This window comes from Pan troglodytes, chromosome 3 (genome assembly GCF_028858775.2).
Source record: "Pan troglodytes isolate AG18354 chromosome 3, NHGRI_mPanTro3-v2.0_pri, whole genome shotgun sequence".
Lineage (NCBI taxonomy): Eukaryota > Metazoa > Chordata > Mammalia > Primates > Hominidae > Pan > Pan troglodytes.
Genome location: NC_072401.2, coordinates 23,221,959 through 23,239,737, shown reverse-complemented (window position 1 = coordinate 23,239,737; position 17,779 = coordinate 23,221,959). Strand labels below are relative to the sequence as shown.

General features: G+C 37.9%; 1 protein-coding gene across 12 annotated transcripts in view; it reads right to left on the bottom strand.

Moving 5' to 3' along the window:
- LOC461139 (cytosolic beta-glucosidase) overlaps window positions 1–17,779 on the bottom strand; it is a 1,143,797-nt gene that overhangs the window by 1,012,260 nt on the left and 113,758 nt on the right. The window lies entirely within an intron of this gene.

Sequence of the window (17,779 nt, the reverse complement as noted above, 5' to 3'; positions counted from 1 at the left end):
GGGCACCTTAACTCTTCAGGTCACTGTGATAGCATGTGCATCAGTGAGCTGCAGGAGCCATTATGTGCATTAATGGGACTCTAACACACTTGTCTCTAAAGTGTGTGAAAGACAGAGAGGCCATATCCATGAGTCAGCCAAGGTCGTGTCTTCAGCATAGGCCAGAGAATTCAGACCAAAATGTTAGCTTCATAATATAATATCCAGATCTAATCTCAAAACTGTTCCATACATTTATTTATTTATATTCTCTACTGGACTAAAGGAGGTTTCCAAGTCAAACACTTTGTGATTGAGGCAGAGTTGACTTTAAATAATTAAGTGTATTTAGTTGTAATTCCATAAAGTCTCCACTTTGTAATTCATGCTTTTGTCATGAATGGAAGTCACAGAGATTCAATTCCAATGCAAAAATATTTATCTTGACAGAGTTTGACTAAATAAAGCTGACACACATCATCTGGAGCTCAGAAGTTATATTAATTTTCAAGACCAGAAGGAAGTGAACCAGAGAAAAGAAACTAACTTTAATATACTGAGATCTTTCATGTCACAAAAGCCAAGCCAAAGCTGAAATCCAGGGACAAAAGCAGGTCTTAGCTAAGAAGTGGTGTTCTGCGCCATATCCTTCCTGCTGGGAGTAAGGTTAAGCATTACCACTAGGCTAGCCGCATTGTGAGACCTCATTACTTCAGACCGCTCTAATGTGGAATTTGTGAAAATTTCATCAGGGCCCTGGCTAAAACTCCCTGGGATTCACAGAATTTAGGATTGGAAGATGATCACATCCAGACAACAGCTGTGCCTACAACATTCCCTATCCCCGACGACAGCAAGTGCACGGTAGGTACTTAATAAATAGCAGGTGATTGTACGCACTTGTGGAATGACCCTCCCACATGGAGCAGACATCCTCCCAACAGCATCTTTGGCAGATGGGAATCTGGCATCTGCTTTTCCGCCATCTATTGACAGGCCTCTAATGATCTCCTGAGGACACTCATTCTCTTACTCAGCCACTCTAATTGTTGGAAAGTTCTGTCTTAATGTTGAACTAAAACCTGTCTTCATGTAATGGTCCCCCACTGGCATGAGTTCTGCCCTCGACACAACATAAAATGAATTTTTTTAGTCTTCTACCTGATAGTTCTTAAAAGAATTAACAGAAGTTAACAGGCTTCTCCATACACACAATCATCGTAGATCCTGTCTTCTGGGTATAATTTAGATTGTGAATATTAATGTTAATGCCCAATGATTCCCAGGATGGAAAATAGTATTACAGATATAAACAGAGAGTGATGTTACCACATCTTAATTTAGGCAAATTTTTAATGACCACAACGTATATAATTGCTTCCATGAAGAATATCCAACAATTTCCACCAGGCTTCTACTCTTGAGTACTTCCAAATTTAATTTCTAAAGTAAGTTTCCAAAGCAGGAAAGAATTTTTCCCCTATTAACTTTCATAAAGAATAGAGAAGACATTGCATTGCCTGCTGTGGAGTTGTTTCCCTCCCCAGGCAAAGCCATCTAGTGAGGACCAATGGAACTTGGATGAACATGAACTTATTTCAGTGTATTGGGACTTACAGCGTCAGTCTTCTGGGAGGCTCACTACTTCCTCTGGATACAATTCAAACTTTCCTTCCCAGAGCAAGGGCTTGTTTGTCTTCCCTAGGCAACTTCTCTTCATTCTTAGCACACTGTTGTGTTAGCAGATGAAGCCTGGTAGAAGCCTGCACTGTATACATGTCTACATAGACAGTCTTGAGGGCTGTATTCTGGAAAGGGGAAAACTGATGGATAAGGTCTCCCTTACAACATCACTTGGGCCTGCCACTGGCCTTGTAACCTGGGAAAAATCAAAAGCCTTACACACTTTCCTTGTGTTCTTTACTTGCAACATAACGTTTCTGAAGAAAACAATTTCCCCAGCCCCTGCATTTAGCTAGAAAAACCTCTTATATAGGCTAACCACCGACTTTTATTTAGATTAGCTTCTAACCTGTTAAACACATTAGTTCGCCCAACCTCTTTACACCCTACAGGTTTCTATGGTAGCATCCCCTACATATAGAACTATTGCTTTTTTTTAATGTCAAAACTTTAAAGAACACTGTTGATATAAAGTCATTGTAAATTTGTATAGCCTTTGCAACCATTTTCTTAAAAATGTAACATTTTTGAGGAAGGGAAACTTCATTCTAATGGTACAAAGATATCATGTGGACTAGCAGCAGGGCTGCCTCATAAACTCCCATGTAAGAAATGCATTTTCAGCCTATGAGCCACTCAAGGATATTCAGTGCAGCATTGTTTATAAAAATGAAAAAAAAGGAAAGACCCCCATACATCCATCAGCAGAAGAAGAGATAAATAAATGTGGTCTCTTCACACATCAGAATACTATAGATCCACTAAAAAGAATGAATTAGAGCTAAAAGGATCAACATGGATAAATCTCAAAGAACATAATGTTGAAAAAATATATGTGTATAGTGTGACACCTTTTATGTAAATAGTAAAATGCAGAAAGCATTATACAGATAGGCCATGGATGTATAAATTTGTAGCAAAATGTGTAGTGCACACACTTCAAGATCAGAGTTAACCCAAGTGAAGGAAGACAGAAAGGAGATACAGGAAAGATATAAAGGGACTTACCCTGGGCCAATAATATTTAATTTCCTTTTTCGTGTATAATGTGTATGACAGAATATTAGCATGTGTTAAATCTGGGTCACAGTTGTATGGGTACCTGTATTTTTCTGTATGTTTGAAATAACTCATTTTTTTAAGTGAAAGAGAAAGAAAGTTGTGCTTTATTTCCCCAAAGGAGCTACTATGTTTCTGCCCCTCTGATAATGAGATCCCTATTATTCAGTGGTTTTCCAATTTTTCTTTTTTTTTTTTTTTAGCACCAGAGTCTTCCTTTCAAATGAAAATTTTTATGGATTCCTAATATACACAACCAATAAAAGCAGAGGTGCCCTGGAGCTCTGCTTTTCCTCCCACCCTCTGTGCATCTAACTGAGTCCCCAAAGATATCTTCATAGATCAGAAAGCTCCAGAAAGCACAGTTTGAAAACCAATGGTGAATTCCTTTTGATCCGAATGCCAAGAAGCTACAAGCCAGTGTTCAAGCTTTATGTCAACAACTACGGGTAGGATATTTACATCCTCCCACTCCCTCCCTACCACTGATTTATGAGCTGGTATTTCTTTTTATCAAGAACCTCAATGTAATAAAATGGTCCATCTTCAATAATTGACAAAAATTAATACCTCTCAACAATTTAACTGACATTTCTGAATTGTCATCTCTATAATTATTACAAATCACAAAGGTTTTCCAGTACAGTAGTTCCCCTTAGCCACAGGGGATACGTTCCAAGACCCCCAGTGAATGCCTAAAACCACGGATAGTACCAAAACATGTATACACTATAAATGAATTTCTTTTTCCTTCTTCACAATTTCACAGATAGAAGATTCATTCTTACCATAGATCTGAGCAATGACAGCATACAATTTTTTTTCTTTCCTTACTAATTTGAGAACTTTCACTTTTCCCTTAAAGGAAGGACTTTATGCTTTTCTTTGGAATATGCAAATTGCCGGAATCACACACTTGCACTTTGGGGCCATTATTAAGTAAAAAAAAGGGTATCAACCCAACACAAGCGCTGTGATACTGCAACAGCAGATCTGATAACCCAGGTGACTCCTAACTGATTCACGGGCAGGTAGTGTTGACAACAGGGATATGCTGGATAGAAGGAGGATTCATGTCCCGGGAGGACGGAGGGGGACTTTGTGAGATTTCATCAAGCTACTCAAAATGGTGAACAATTTAAAACTTATGAATTGCTTATTTCTGGAATTTTCCACTGATTATTTTTGCATAGCGGTTGACCTCAGGTAACTGAAACCACAGGAAGTGAAACCATGGTTAAGGGGAAACCACTGTGTTTATGTTAACCAAAAAATATTTTTAAGATAGAAATACAGGAAGAACATTTTCTTAATAAAATAAAATATTCCTTAAAATAAAAGAAAGCACTAAATTATTTAGAGTGAATGTCGTTACCCAAACTCATGAGAATCCAGCATTCGAAATGTCAAAATTTAAAGAATATGATATATAAATGGCCTTCAACTACCATCCAACACACATTTTTTTTTCCATACTCCATGAGCTAGTTTATTTGGAATCCCATGGAAATGATTTTCTTTTCTTTTTAATTTTTATTTTAGGTTTGGGGGTACATCTGAAGGTTTGTTACATAGATAAACACATGTCACGGAGGTTTGCTGTACAGATAACATCACCCAGGTATTAAGCACAGTACCCAATAGTTATCTTTTCTGCTCCTCTCCCTCCTTCCCCCACTCTCTTCTCAAGCAGACCCCAGTGACTGTTGTCTCCTTCTTTGCAACACATGTATTAATATGGCAATTTTTTCCATTTTTTTTTTTTTGAGACAGAGTCTCACTCTGTTGTCCAGGCTGGAGTGGAGTGGTGTGATCTTGGCTCACTGCAACCTCTGTCTCCCAGGTTTAAGCAATTCTCATGCCTCAACCTTCAAATCAGCTGGGATTACCAGTGCATCACTATGCCCGGGAAATTTTTTGTATTTTTAGTAGAGACAGGGTTTCACCATGTTGGCTAGGCTGGTCTCAAACTCCTGCCCTCAAGCATTCCCCCCACTCCCCTACCCCTGCCGCCTCAGCCTCCCAAAGTGCTGGGATTAAAGGCACGAGACACCACACCCAGCCTAATATGTCATTCCTGTGACCAACAATCTATCTATACATAAAGATAGTGTAGATACTTTAACTTCAATTCTGTGAATGTTCTGAAATTTTCACACTTTCTATTAACACAAATTCATTTGTTTACCATGTGATCTTATGCTATATTTATGAAAATGTCACATTTTGTAAAGAAGTCTATTCAGCAAAGCATTGCAATTATCATTCAAACACAGCAAAGCTCAAAATCATAGTTCCCAGAAAATTCAAAATAGCCCAATAATATACATATGGTTTGCCAAATATTAAACGTATTTGCGGTAGCTAAATAGAGGTGTGCCACAGCGAGAGGAACAGTGACTGCTTTACCACTGAGTTGCTGACTTTTAATGTTTGTCTATATGATGAAAAATATCACTTTGGGGAGAAATTACACACAGTAGCAATAACAGGCAACCTGCCTGACCAACTGAAATGCAGCTACCCAGTGAGCTCCGTATCAGAGAAATCACAGAATTAGAGTAGAATGCTAATTGTTGCTTCCTGGCTAGACACCCAGTCTTCCGATTCTCACCGGACACCCACCCACACATGACCAAAGAAGGCTTCTACATTTTAACAAGAGAATCCTAATCAATCTTCCCCTTACACCAGGCCCAAGAGTTGCCTGGGCTTACAGTGCAAAATTATTTCTTTATCAGCTGTTTTTCCCCTTGGCCTCACTCTCCCTTTAAGGGAAACAAGCAGTCTCTGCCTTACTTCATTCACTGAGTAAGTATTGGGGATGTCAGCTGGGATGTGAAGGACACTATGAAAAAGAGAGTGTCAGGTTGCAAAGAGAGGCTTTGGGGTAGGGCAGATATGTAAAGGAAGGCAGAATAAGGGAGACGAAAAGGAACTGATGAATCCTATGTCCTATGTTGATCGATCAAATGACAAAAATCAATCTGCTTGCCTGAAAATGTACCATAATCAAGATCACAAAAGAACAATAATATGAGTGAATTTTTGAAGAGATGCCTCTTAACACAAATCAGGTGTTAAGGCACTTTTTACAGCAACATATGACATTGGTGTGTTGGGGGAAAAAAGACAAATGGAAAAAAAAGTGGAAAGTTCAAAGAACCACAAAAATGATAAAATGCATAGTGAAGTTTTCATCAGGAAGGTTATATAGCCTAAAAAGCCTAGTGAGAACAAGTCCAAAACATGATTGGGTAAGAGCAGAGGTTGATCAAACACCAAGATAGATTGGTTACTAAAGTCAGCTGAGATGTTCATCTCTAGAAATACATAGGAAAAGAACAGACAACCTCAGAGATAGAAGACTTAGGTCCTCATCTGCACCAAATCAGAAGTGATGACCAGGACTAGGACCCTGCATCAAAATAATACACAAGAAGTGTCTGGTATAGGTTCCAAGAGTGTTGTTCAAGGATACATAAAGATTAAATCTAAGATATCCAACAGTCAACACACTGGCTCTGAGAAAGGATAGAAGACTGGCGTGAAGAGACTCCATCCAGCAAATGCCCAGTTTATGCACAGGGAAAAGTTTGAGTTTCAACAACCTGCAATAAACTCTTTATTAGCTTGATAGTCAGGGAATGTGGTGCCCCAGCTAATCAAATGTTTTTTGTTAATTGTTGCCACATGCAAAAAGATTACAGATTTTTAAAGAATGAGAATAAATTAAAATACACTTAACACTGAAACTAAACTGATTATAATTTAATCTTTCTCTAATTATTCAGAATGCATTCTGGGGTCATCAAGAGAAGCATAAATTATCAATGCTTGATGACTATGCAGGAAGTCGCAGTTTTTCCAAAATCCTGGTTACTAGATGCTGGTAATAAATAATTCACTGCAATAGTTATCATTTGGAGGATTTATGTGGTAGGCATTTCTCTAGGATATGAAGTATGCCATTAATCTGCACCAAAAATAAATTTTCAGAGATGATGAACTGATATTCATAGAGGTAGAATAACTTGCCCAAGGCTCACAAGCTGAAAGAGTATCAGAACCAGATTCTGAAAATGGATCTGTCTTTAAAGAATATACTCTTTCTGAAATCATGTCTTTTGCAGCAACATAGATGAAGCTGGAGGTCATTATCCTAAGAGAAATCACTCAGAAACAGAAAATTAAATGCTGTATGCTTTTACTTATAAGTGGAAGCTAAACAATGGTACACATGGACACAAAGAAGGAAATTAAATAGACACTAGACATTCCAAAAGTGGGGAGAGTTGGAGGATGGATGAGGGTTGAAAATTATCTATTGGGTATCATGTTCACTATTTGGGTGACAGGTATACAAGAAGCCTAAACCTCGCCATTATACAATATATCTATGTACATCCTGCACATGTACCCCCCTGAATCTATCTAAGTCAATCAATCAATCAATCAATCAATCAAAGAATATGCTCTTTCAGTATGTCAAACAAGCAAATCCTTGTGGCATAAGAGTATTCATAAAGTTATCTGCCTGTCTGTATAAAATTTGTACACAATCAATGGGTCAGGCTATTTGTTTTTCTAGGAGTGCTAAAAGATTTTTCTGAACTATTCTTGTCATTGTTACCATCTATTCATGAGGGCAGCAAACTTTGGCCATGAAATATTTTTGAAGCTTCCTTTTTTTATTTTTTAAGGCCAACTGCTCATTCAAAGTATCAAGAACATATCCTAAACATCTTTGGGAAAAAAAAAATGTTTTAAGGGACTAAACCCACAGAGCCTCAACCACATAAAAATGATCTACTAATAAACGTATACCTTACAACAATAGACTCATTTACTCATATTTTATGGGCTGATCTAATTTTTTATTATTCTGCTGATTTTCAACTACAAAACATGTTTGACTTGACTCTGACTCATAAAAGAATATGGTCGTTTAAAATTATTTAAGACTTTGAGCTGTGTCTAAATATTAAAGAAATGAATTCCACTTGTTGCCAGGAGAGTAAAAAAGGTTATTTCATCAGCAAATGTTAAACATTCCTCCTCCTACCCTACTCCTATTATCTGTTTAGTCTGCACTCATTAATGTTTTCACCTGAATCATCGATGGCTTCTTGTTCACCTTCACTCACCAGCACCAATTAAAATTCTTCAGGGTTCAAATGCCTTTTCTTCCTCCATCCACAATAGTTTCACTTATTTTTAAAGCAGACAGTGATTCCTATAACAGACTTTCACAAACAAGGGGGGAAATGTGGCCGAGCTTTAGAATAGCACAAACTAATCTCAGGCCATGATACTGTTTCATTAGCTAATCTCAACACACAGGAGACTTTGCTGTTGATGAGATGACCCTATTGAATGAGACGGGCCTCCCTCCCCCATCTCTGCACATAGCCTTTTCAGATAAACCTTAAGAATTACTTTCTAAAAGAAACTATTTTCATCTCTAGCACCAGAGTGATATTTTCATTGTATTGAAGAAAATGCTACCTAAACAGTAACTTGAGGTAAAAGCAGTACTGATTGGAATAAGCTCTATGCTCAAAAGTCAGAATAGAAAAACAGACTTGCCTATATGAAGTCTCTGCACAGACTTATGATGAGACTGTAATTCTGAAAACGCCGCAATATAATCCCTCCTTCTAATTCAGGATCTTACCCAGAAACAAAAGTTTAGTGTTCAAGTTAAATATACGTAAAGTTAAAATTACTACGCCATCTAATTGAATTAAATTATGCATTTATGGCAAAGTTCAAAAACTCATACTTAACTATCTTAAAATTTAATAGATTATATGCCTCTTGCCATAACTGTGTTTTGAAAGGTGATTTTACTGCTGGTGATTGTAACTGCTGTGAAGTTGTTCAGCTGGGGATTTTATACTAATGCTTTGAAATGAGTTGGCACATCCAGTTTCCTCTCTGAGATTTTATGCTCTCTACAGTAACTTTGTTAAACTTGAGTCTGAAGTGCCCTTCTGACTCTATGAACTCCAAGGGAAAACTTTCTCAAGCAAAGAAAGGTGAGGTTCATTTTCAATGTGTAAGAATAGAAGAGGAAACACTCAGATTGAAGGTCAAGAAAATGTTACCTGGAACCTGAATCAATATCAATAGAAACAGCGCATTGAAAAGCAAGGTCTAATTTTATGTCCATATAAGAAAGGTGTTAAATTTCAAATTAGGTAGCTGGATAAGAAGAATGAAGAGAGGCTTTTTTTTGTATAAAAAAGACCATTAACTATAATTCCTTGGACTAAATTTTATAGCCTAAGAAATTATCAAGAGTTCTAATAAAATGTGATCCGTGACATACTTCTGCAGAACGACTATCTAGAAGGTCACAAAATTCTTAGGCTGGCAGTATCCCAAAAGATCAGCTAGTTCAGCCCTTTTATTTTCAATTAAAGAAACTGAAGCACAGAGCGCTTAAGAGAATTTATACATGAGAGCTTTAAAACTCTAGCATATATTTAAATTATTGTTGTCCCAAACAGAAGTTTAATATCAAAAGGATATAATTAGCGTTCATGCATATTCCAATACATACAAATTGTTTATAATAGAATAAATAATCTGCCACTTCTTTAGAAATCAAAAAAGCACAATGGTGGCATAAGTCTAATATTTCATTGAAATTCCCAGAAGTAAGTAATTCAGTTTTTCTGCTAATCTAGGCTCAATCTCCTTTCAGTTATTAAACATTTACTGAGCACTTAACAGAATGCTGAGTATATAGCTCAAAACTCCAAAATTCTTTCTGGTGAGAATTTTGTCTTTAAAAATGGTGAATAAAATCTTTAGGTACACTTCTTCTGCCTATGAGTTCTTTTACCTTTTAATAACTTTCATTTTCTCCTGAAAATGCTCTTTTTTTTCCCAAAGATTATCATGGATATCATCTTCAAGAATCAAAGTATCTCTCAAGTTCCATATATTCAGTTGTCTTATTCAACAAGTATTTGTTACAGTGCTGTAGTTAGAAGCCTATGCAGTGGTCATGGCATCAATTTTCAATGTTTTTAATCATAATATTGCTGATTTTTGTCTACATAGTATCAGGCTCATTATTGAAAAAAATAAGGAGGTAGTGAACCAGTAATTCACAGAATTAGGAGTCTGTGAAAGTTGGCAGAAACAACATTTATATCACTGTAGAGCAACTGACCAATATAAGCAACATTGAAGCTATAAAAAGGTAAGATGAGAAGACTACAGAGAGGAAGGTTATAGAACCGGTGAGATCAGCACCGCCTAAGGTCGCACTGCAAATCCACCATTTCATTTTTTTTTTCACTGCACCGAGAGCTAATCCCTACTAACGAACAAGATTTTTATTTACAAATCCTAATGTCAATGTATTAATTTACAATGAGGAATATCTCTTTCCAAGCATGGGAAAACTCATGTTAAGTTTCATGAGCAGAAATAGATAGCATTTGACCATCTACTTCTTTTGATTCTTTCTATGAGCCCATAGCTATCCAACAGAATCCTTAACACAGTTATCCAGGCAACACCTGTGAATCACACTAAAGTTGAACTCTACTGGCTTCATTCAAAGGCAGTGCTTTTTCGCTCCCAAGATGACTAAGAGGCAGATAGTAACCAGGTTATTCTGGAGATCAGGGAATAAGAGCTAATGTAGACAGATGCTTGAGGACCACCTCATCTACACTCTGGGGGAAACCTGAGATATTCACCTTGCTTCAATTCCAGTAGCCCCCTAATCACTAAAATATTCCAACATGGCTCTCTCGGAACAGTTTTTAAAAATCATTACTGAATCCTCCCTGAAGCTATCTAGGGAATAGAAAAAAAATAGATAAATCAATAAATAATAAAAATCATTATGGAATTTTTTCTTTTCTCCCCCTTCCCCTTTTTCTAGTTTCCATTCAGCCAACTCTTCATATTGGAAAGGCTAATTTTTTTCAGATAAATAACAATTGTTTTCCTCATTGGTCTTCACAGTTGTGGAAAATAAAAACTGAGCTTCTGCTTACTGTTACACTATACATTTTCATGAAAAAAAGAAAGGTTACGGCCAGGCACGGTGGCTCACGCCTGTAATCCCAGCACTTTGGGAGGCCAAGGTGGGCAGATCACGAGGTCAGGAGATTGAGACCATCCTGGCTAACATGGTGAAATTCTGTCTCTACTAAAAAAATACAAAAAAAAAATTAGCTGGGCGTGGTGGCGGGCGCCTGTAGTCCCAGCTACTCAGGAGGCTGAGGCAGGAGAATGGCATGAACCTGGGAAGCAGAGCTTGCAGTGAGCCGAGATCGCGCCACTGCACTCCAGCCTGGGCAACAAAGCGAGACTCCGTCTCAAAAAAAAAAAAAAGAAAAAAGAAAAAGAAAAAGAAAAAAAGAAAGGTTAGTTTGAAATCATCTGATTTTTTAAAAGGCTTTATTGTATTCTTAAAATTCACTGGACCTGAGATGGTGGGAGACCTTAAGTATCACTTCAGAGTAGTGGAAACTGAGTTAAAAAGCCCAAAGTGATGTCCATCAGTTGGGGCACAGCATAGATATTGGAATACTACAGACAGAGAAGATAATGGTTTCCAGTTAAAAAGCACAAGGAAAGATTCTCTGATGTGTGATCAAGCTGCTTCTCACATGGGCAACTCCATGAAACCTGTTCTTGTGAAGCAGGTATGCCAGGTTCTATGTTTCTAAGAGAATGTGCCTCATAAATGGTTTAGGTTTCTGACCACATCAATATATGCCTCACCAGACAAGTGTGGTAAAGTAGCTCATCAAAAAACTTACATAAACTTACATAGATAGGTAGCCAGATAGAGACATATAGAGTATATGTATATATGTATACATATTTCTGTGTATGTGTGAATGTGTTTGTGTATGTGTGTTATTCTGGCTTTATTAAGCACTATATTAATCACTTGGTCATAGTACATGTTCTCTAAAAACCCTTAAATTGGTCACAATGGTATATAGCAGTATAGAAATGTGCAGGAAAATAAATTGATAAAATCTGAGAATCTAGACTTTGAAAAGACCCAAATAATGAGCACCAACCCCTTTCCTTGGCAGTGGAGAATGTTGAGGTCCAGATAATGTATTTTGACCAGAGTGATGAATGTCCTTAAACAGAAGCATAAAGTACGTATATCAAATATGAGAATAACATCTAACAGTCTAAGGTGTTCAGAGCATATGTAGATATAAATGATCTCATTTTATTTTCACAACTGACCTTGGATTAGGCAGAACAGCAGTTAGCATTAGTCCCATTTTACAGATGAGGAAATTGACACTTAGAGAGTACCAATGATGACTTACCCAAAGACACACCACTAGAGCACAGAACCCTGTTCATCTTTCCTCTCCAAAGCCTGCAGACTTTCTACTTCGATGCATTCTACTCTTCCATGCTTCCCAGTGGGAAGGAAGGGCAAATGACAAGTACGCCATGGGTGGAAGTAGCAGGGGGAAATAAATGAGAAGGGCATCTGGCATATCCCTTTTTAAGGTTAACTCTGTAAACCCTGGCTGAGTCTAAGTGTGGTCTACATATGTAGACTAGTGGGACACAAACATAAGAAATTATTTTCTTCATGACTTTTCAAATTCCACAAATAAAACTACCATGTATCCAAAGGAAATGAAATCAGTATGTCAAAGAGATATCTGCATTCCCGTGTTCACTGCACCATTATTCACAATAGCCAGGATGTGGGATCAACCTACGTGTCCACAGTGGATGAATGGATAAAGAAAATGGGGAATACAGTGTCATTTTTCACAGATTTAGAAAAATATTATTCTAAAATTCATATGTAATCAAAAAAGAGCCCGAGTAGCCAAAGCAATCTTAAGCAAAAAGAGTGAAGCTGGAGAAATCACATTACCCAACTTTAAACTATACTACAAGGCTACAGTAACCAAAACAGCATGGTCCTACAATTGGACCTTAAAAAGAATAAAATCCTGTCATTTGCAACAACACAGATGAACCTATAGGACATTATGTTAAGTGAAAGAAACCAGGCACAGAAAGACGAATACCACATGCTCTCACTTATATGCGGAATCTAAAAAAGTGGATCTCAAAGAAGCAGAGAGTAGATGGTGAGAATAACATCTAACATTTTAAGGCATTCAGAGCATATGTAGACATAAATGATCTCGTTTATGGGGCTGGGGAACTCAGGAGATGCTGTTTCAAAAGAGACAACATTTCAGTTGGATAGGAGCCACAAATTCAAGAGATTTATTGTACAACATGGTGATTATAATTAATAACAATCTGTTATATTCTTTTAAATTACCAAAAGAGTAGATGGTAAGCATTCCCACCACAAAAAAAATGCTAATATGTCAGGTAATGCATGTGTTTAAGGCATTTTAGATTGTATACATGTTTCATAACAACATGTTGTACACAATAAATAGATACAATTTTTGTCAATTAAAAAAATTAAAAAACAAAAATTGCACACTCTATATACTAGCACCCACTAGCCATTCTCATGCCCAGCCTTCAACCTCGTTCTTCCTCTGTGTTCTGACCTGGCCCCTTGTGGCTAGCAGCCATCCAGTGCAGCCAGGAGCAGCCTGGTTAGCAGTACTGAGTCAATCCAAATCCCACCCCACGTGGCCCCAGAGCCATACAGTTATATTTAACAGGAGTTATGACATGAACTGCTTCCTAGGGGCCAAGGTGACAAAGATGTCCTCTGAGAAGCAATAAAACAATAGATACACAGTGAGAATCTATATTCAGGTATTTGGGTCTCTATTCTGAGCTTGCAATAGATTTTTAATTGGCTGGTGTTTCTAAAAGGTCACCGTATTAACCTTTGAGATCTTTCCCTAATGCTTAGGATTTTTTTCTAATGCACATTTAGAAAAACACAGGCGCTTAACACATTTTGTCCAGTTAAATGGACCTCTGTGATCTGAAATTGGCATAGGCAGGTGGCTGCCAGGTCTGCACTACTTTGGGAAATAGATGTATTTCTCCTTTACCTGCTCTCCGTGGGAAGGGAAAGACGTAGGGGGAGGGAGAATGCTGACAGACAACAGCAGGGTGATTCTGTGCTCAGCATCTTGTCTCGGTGGTATATCCAAGCTGCAAGATTTATAACCTTCTTGTTACAATGTATCAGCTTCAACACTTTCAGTGAAGTCTTCAATAACTTCGATGACATCTTGCTGAGGGGTTTTGTCATTAAAAGCTGAAAGCTGGTCATTAACAAACCTTCTCTGCAATCATCTACCGCTGTGCTAACTCAGGCATGGATCTGCCTGGAAAGTTGGACTGGCTCAGAAACTTTTCAGAAGGCTGCATTTTGTGTGTGTCGGGGGGGGGGGGGGTATATTTCTTCAGGGAAAGAAAATATGCCTCCCAACCATTTAGTCATTTATTTCTCATTATTCATTATCTAGCCTTTCCATGATAGAACCAAATTCAACAAATATGTGTATAACACTACTATATAACAGTCATGGTGCTTAGAGCTGAAGATATAATTATAAAAAAAAGACAAAGCTCCAGCCCTCAGAGAATTCACAGCACCTCCACCCCCCCCCAAAAAAATTAGTCAATCATTTACAGAATCCTTAGGAAATGTGCCAGACTTTTTTAAGGCATCATAAGCATTATTTTGCTCATCTTTCACCACTCTTTAGAAGATCAATGTTCTTATTATCCCCATTTTAGAGATTAGATGACTGAGGTGGTTGCCTGTTTCAGAATTTTCCCTAAAGTTTTGGGCTCATTATGGGCAGAACCAGGGTCTCAAACCTATGTTTTCTCTGACTTCAAGCAAGCTCATCTACTTCAAACAAAAGTGGGCCAGGAAGAAAGCAAAGAGCATGGCATTCCAGGTGGAGGAAGGATCATAAGCCAGGCTAAAAGCACACATGTGCTGGGTAGGTATGAGAAACAGGTTGAGCACCGCTCGGATCCCCTTTCAAGATAATTTAGGTGATGGGGGCAGTATCGGCCATCGGAGCAATGGCCCCTGGCTCCCCATCCTTCCTCATCTCCATGAAAGCACTTAGACTGGAGAGGTATCCATTTGTGTGCATCTACATATGAAGCCAAAATTGCCCACTGGCTCTTAAGTATCGAGGAGTGGCATAAATGTTATGAATATAATACAAATTCTTATGATACAAGAAAATTTTAACTATTTGAATGTCATTGAATCCCAAACATATACAAAGATTCAAGTGGCAGAACAATTCCCAGTTGCTTGACAGCAGTTTCCGCTGTCAATGATTTGACTTTTCACCTAATCTGGTCACCTCCCACAGGGAAATAATGAATGGAGGTGCTGCTTTCTCCTCAGTGCAATTCACACTAGAAAAAGCCAGAGGACCAATGTTATAACACACATCCAGAAGTTCCTCAAAAAGGAAGAGAAACACAGAAATATGGGGAAATAGTCTGCTATAATTTGTGGGGGGGGGATAGAAAAATAACAAGTCTTGGAATGGCATTTTTTTAATAACAAGGAGAATAACTTGGAGATAATAGATATGTTTTTAAGAGTGCACATTTTGTAATAATAATAATTGTTACCATTGGTTAAGGAGCTACTATGGGTCAGGTAGTTGCTAAGGGAATTTTACACATTAGCTCATGAAATGGAATCTCAATATAACAACCCCGCCAGAAAAAAAACATTATCCCCATTTTTATAGATAAACAAACTGAGGATTAGACAGGTTGAGCAATTTGCTAAAGGTCCCTTATTGAATAATTTGCAGATCTGGAATGCAAATCTAGTTATATGTTATTTCAACTTTTTGGTATCCTTTACTCTCACCTGCCTCTACATTACTTAAAATATAACCTATTAAAAGGTGTTTAATACAATTAAACAATGCAAAATTTAAAAGGCACTAGCTGATTTCTCTCCTTTTATTCTAAAATGACATTTTTTCTCTTTTTTTTTCTCATATTCCAAAAGGAAACAGAAACATTAGCATACCTTTTAATGCTCGATTAACTGCTGTGGGAATCTGCCTGAAGAGATCAGTAAGACCTCCAAGCGGACCCATTGATCCATCTATAGTGTCATTATGTGCCTCTCCATACATGTGATGTCAGAGGAAAGGCTTTGTTCGTGAGAATCACAGAGCCATCATCCATCTGACTCCCTGGGTTTTGGTCACTTCTCACCTGCAGCGCTTCCCAGGAATATCTTCCTTGGCCTGTTATTATTTTTAATTGCTCACAGGGTGCTTCTTACTATTAAAGTTCTTGCCAACCAAGATCATCAGCATTACCTCGGAGGAGTCTCAGAAAATTGATTAGCAAGTTCAGCTCTGCTCTTTTGATGAGAACTAGGATATAGGGCGTCTGAGCTTTGCTCAAGGTCACAGAACCTGTCGGCTCTTTCAAAGACAGCATGAAGCACTTTGAAAGAATACATGCAAGCCCAAAGTAACCAAACATAAGGAAAAGTTGCTGTGTGGTGGGACAAATAAACACTTTAACTCAGACAGCCCTGAACTCACAGATTATATCTCACACCAAATAGTTAATAATAATAATATACATGCATTCAGCCTTGTTCCAGGAAATACTACTTAGTGCCTTTTCTTTAGCAAATAATGTAGCCTCTTTGAAACTCAGTTTCCTCATCTATAAAGTAGGAGTAATGACTTCATATCATTGTTTTGAGAAGGAAACGAGATGATGGTATCAATTACAACTCTTTTTATTGAAGAGAGAGAAGCCCAATTAGAATAAGATTAAGCACAAAGAGCACTTTATTATGATGAAAGTAATGTCTCTCGAGAACTTGCATGCAGACAGATCTCAGGAAAAATGAAAAGCAGAGGCTCCAGTGCTGTCTGGAAGTTCTCCATGTTTACTTTCCTTTAATGCATAGATATCTTCCCTTCTCACTGTGCCTAAGCTTACAGGGTAGAACCGAGTCACCAGTGGCTCACAAAACTACATCCACCCAACCCAGTCCAAGAGATTAAGAAACTAATTGGTCCACGTTCTAAGTACCAGGGAAGAACTGAAATTGTCCCAGCTCACGTCCTGTGCCTACGTTTGGACCAGTCAGTTATCTGCTGAAGGAGGAGGATTGTATTCCACTTGCATGGATGTCCCTGTGGTAAGCATGTAGATGGGGAGGTGAGTATTTTATAGAAGAAAGGGGAAAGAGAGTTGCACCACAGCAGAAATAATTGGTGTCCACTACGAGAATACATAAAGTTACCACACCATGGTGGGGCGCGGTGGCTCATGCCTGTAATCCCAGCACTTCGGGAGGCCAAGGCGGGCAGATCATGAGGTCAGGAGATCGAGACCATCCTGGCTATGGTCTCTACTAAAAATACAAAAAAATTAGCCAGGCGTAGTACCGGGCGCCTATAGTCCCAACTACTTGGGAGACTGAGGCAGGAGAATGGCGTGAACCCGGGAGGCGGAGCTTTCAGTGAGCCAAGATCGTGCCACTGCACTCCAGCCTGGGTGACAGAGCAAGACTCCATCTCAAAAAAAAAAAAAGTTACCACACCACTATACCCAGTCCAGAATAAATACATTTATGCGTATGTTTTTCTTCTCAATATATGTATTTCTACACATTTAAAAAGTCTAGTTTTTTTAAAAGGCAAAACAAAAATAGTACATGTCTATTACAGTGAATATAGCTAGCCTACTGTTAAGATTCAGAAGAGAACACAGATGCTGTAGACAGTATATGTTTTATATGCCTAATAAACCTCTCATCAAGTAATTTGAAGACAAAATAGAAGTTCAACAAATTGAAAAACATATTTTTTGTCCTAACCCTATTCTCTCCCGTCTCTTAGAAATCCAAATCTTTTCTTATTTTCCACTCTTATCTTCTGTTACTTTTCTATCCTTGAATCACCTTAGTTTGGGGTCAATCATTAAGCATTTAGCATTAAAGATGTAAAGGATGGTATAAAGTACTTGAAACTACTTGAAAAAACAACGAAATGCCTCTATATGATTAGCACTGAACAGAGTACCAGGCTGGGAATGGAAACAAAAAAAAAAAGCAATTTCTGTT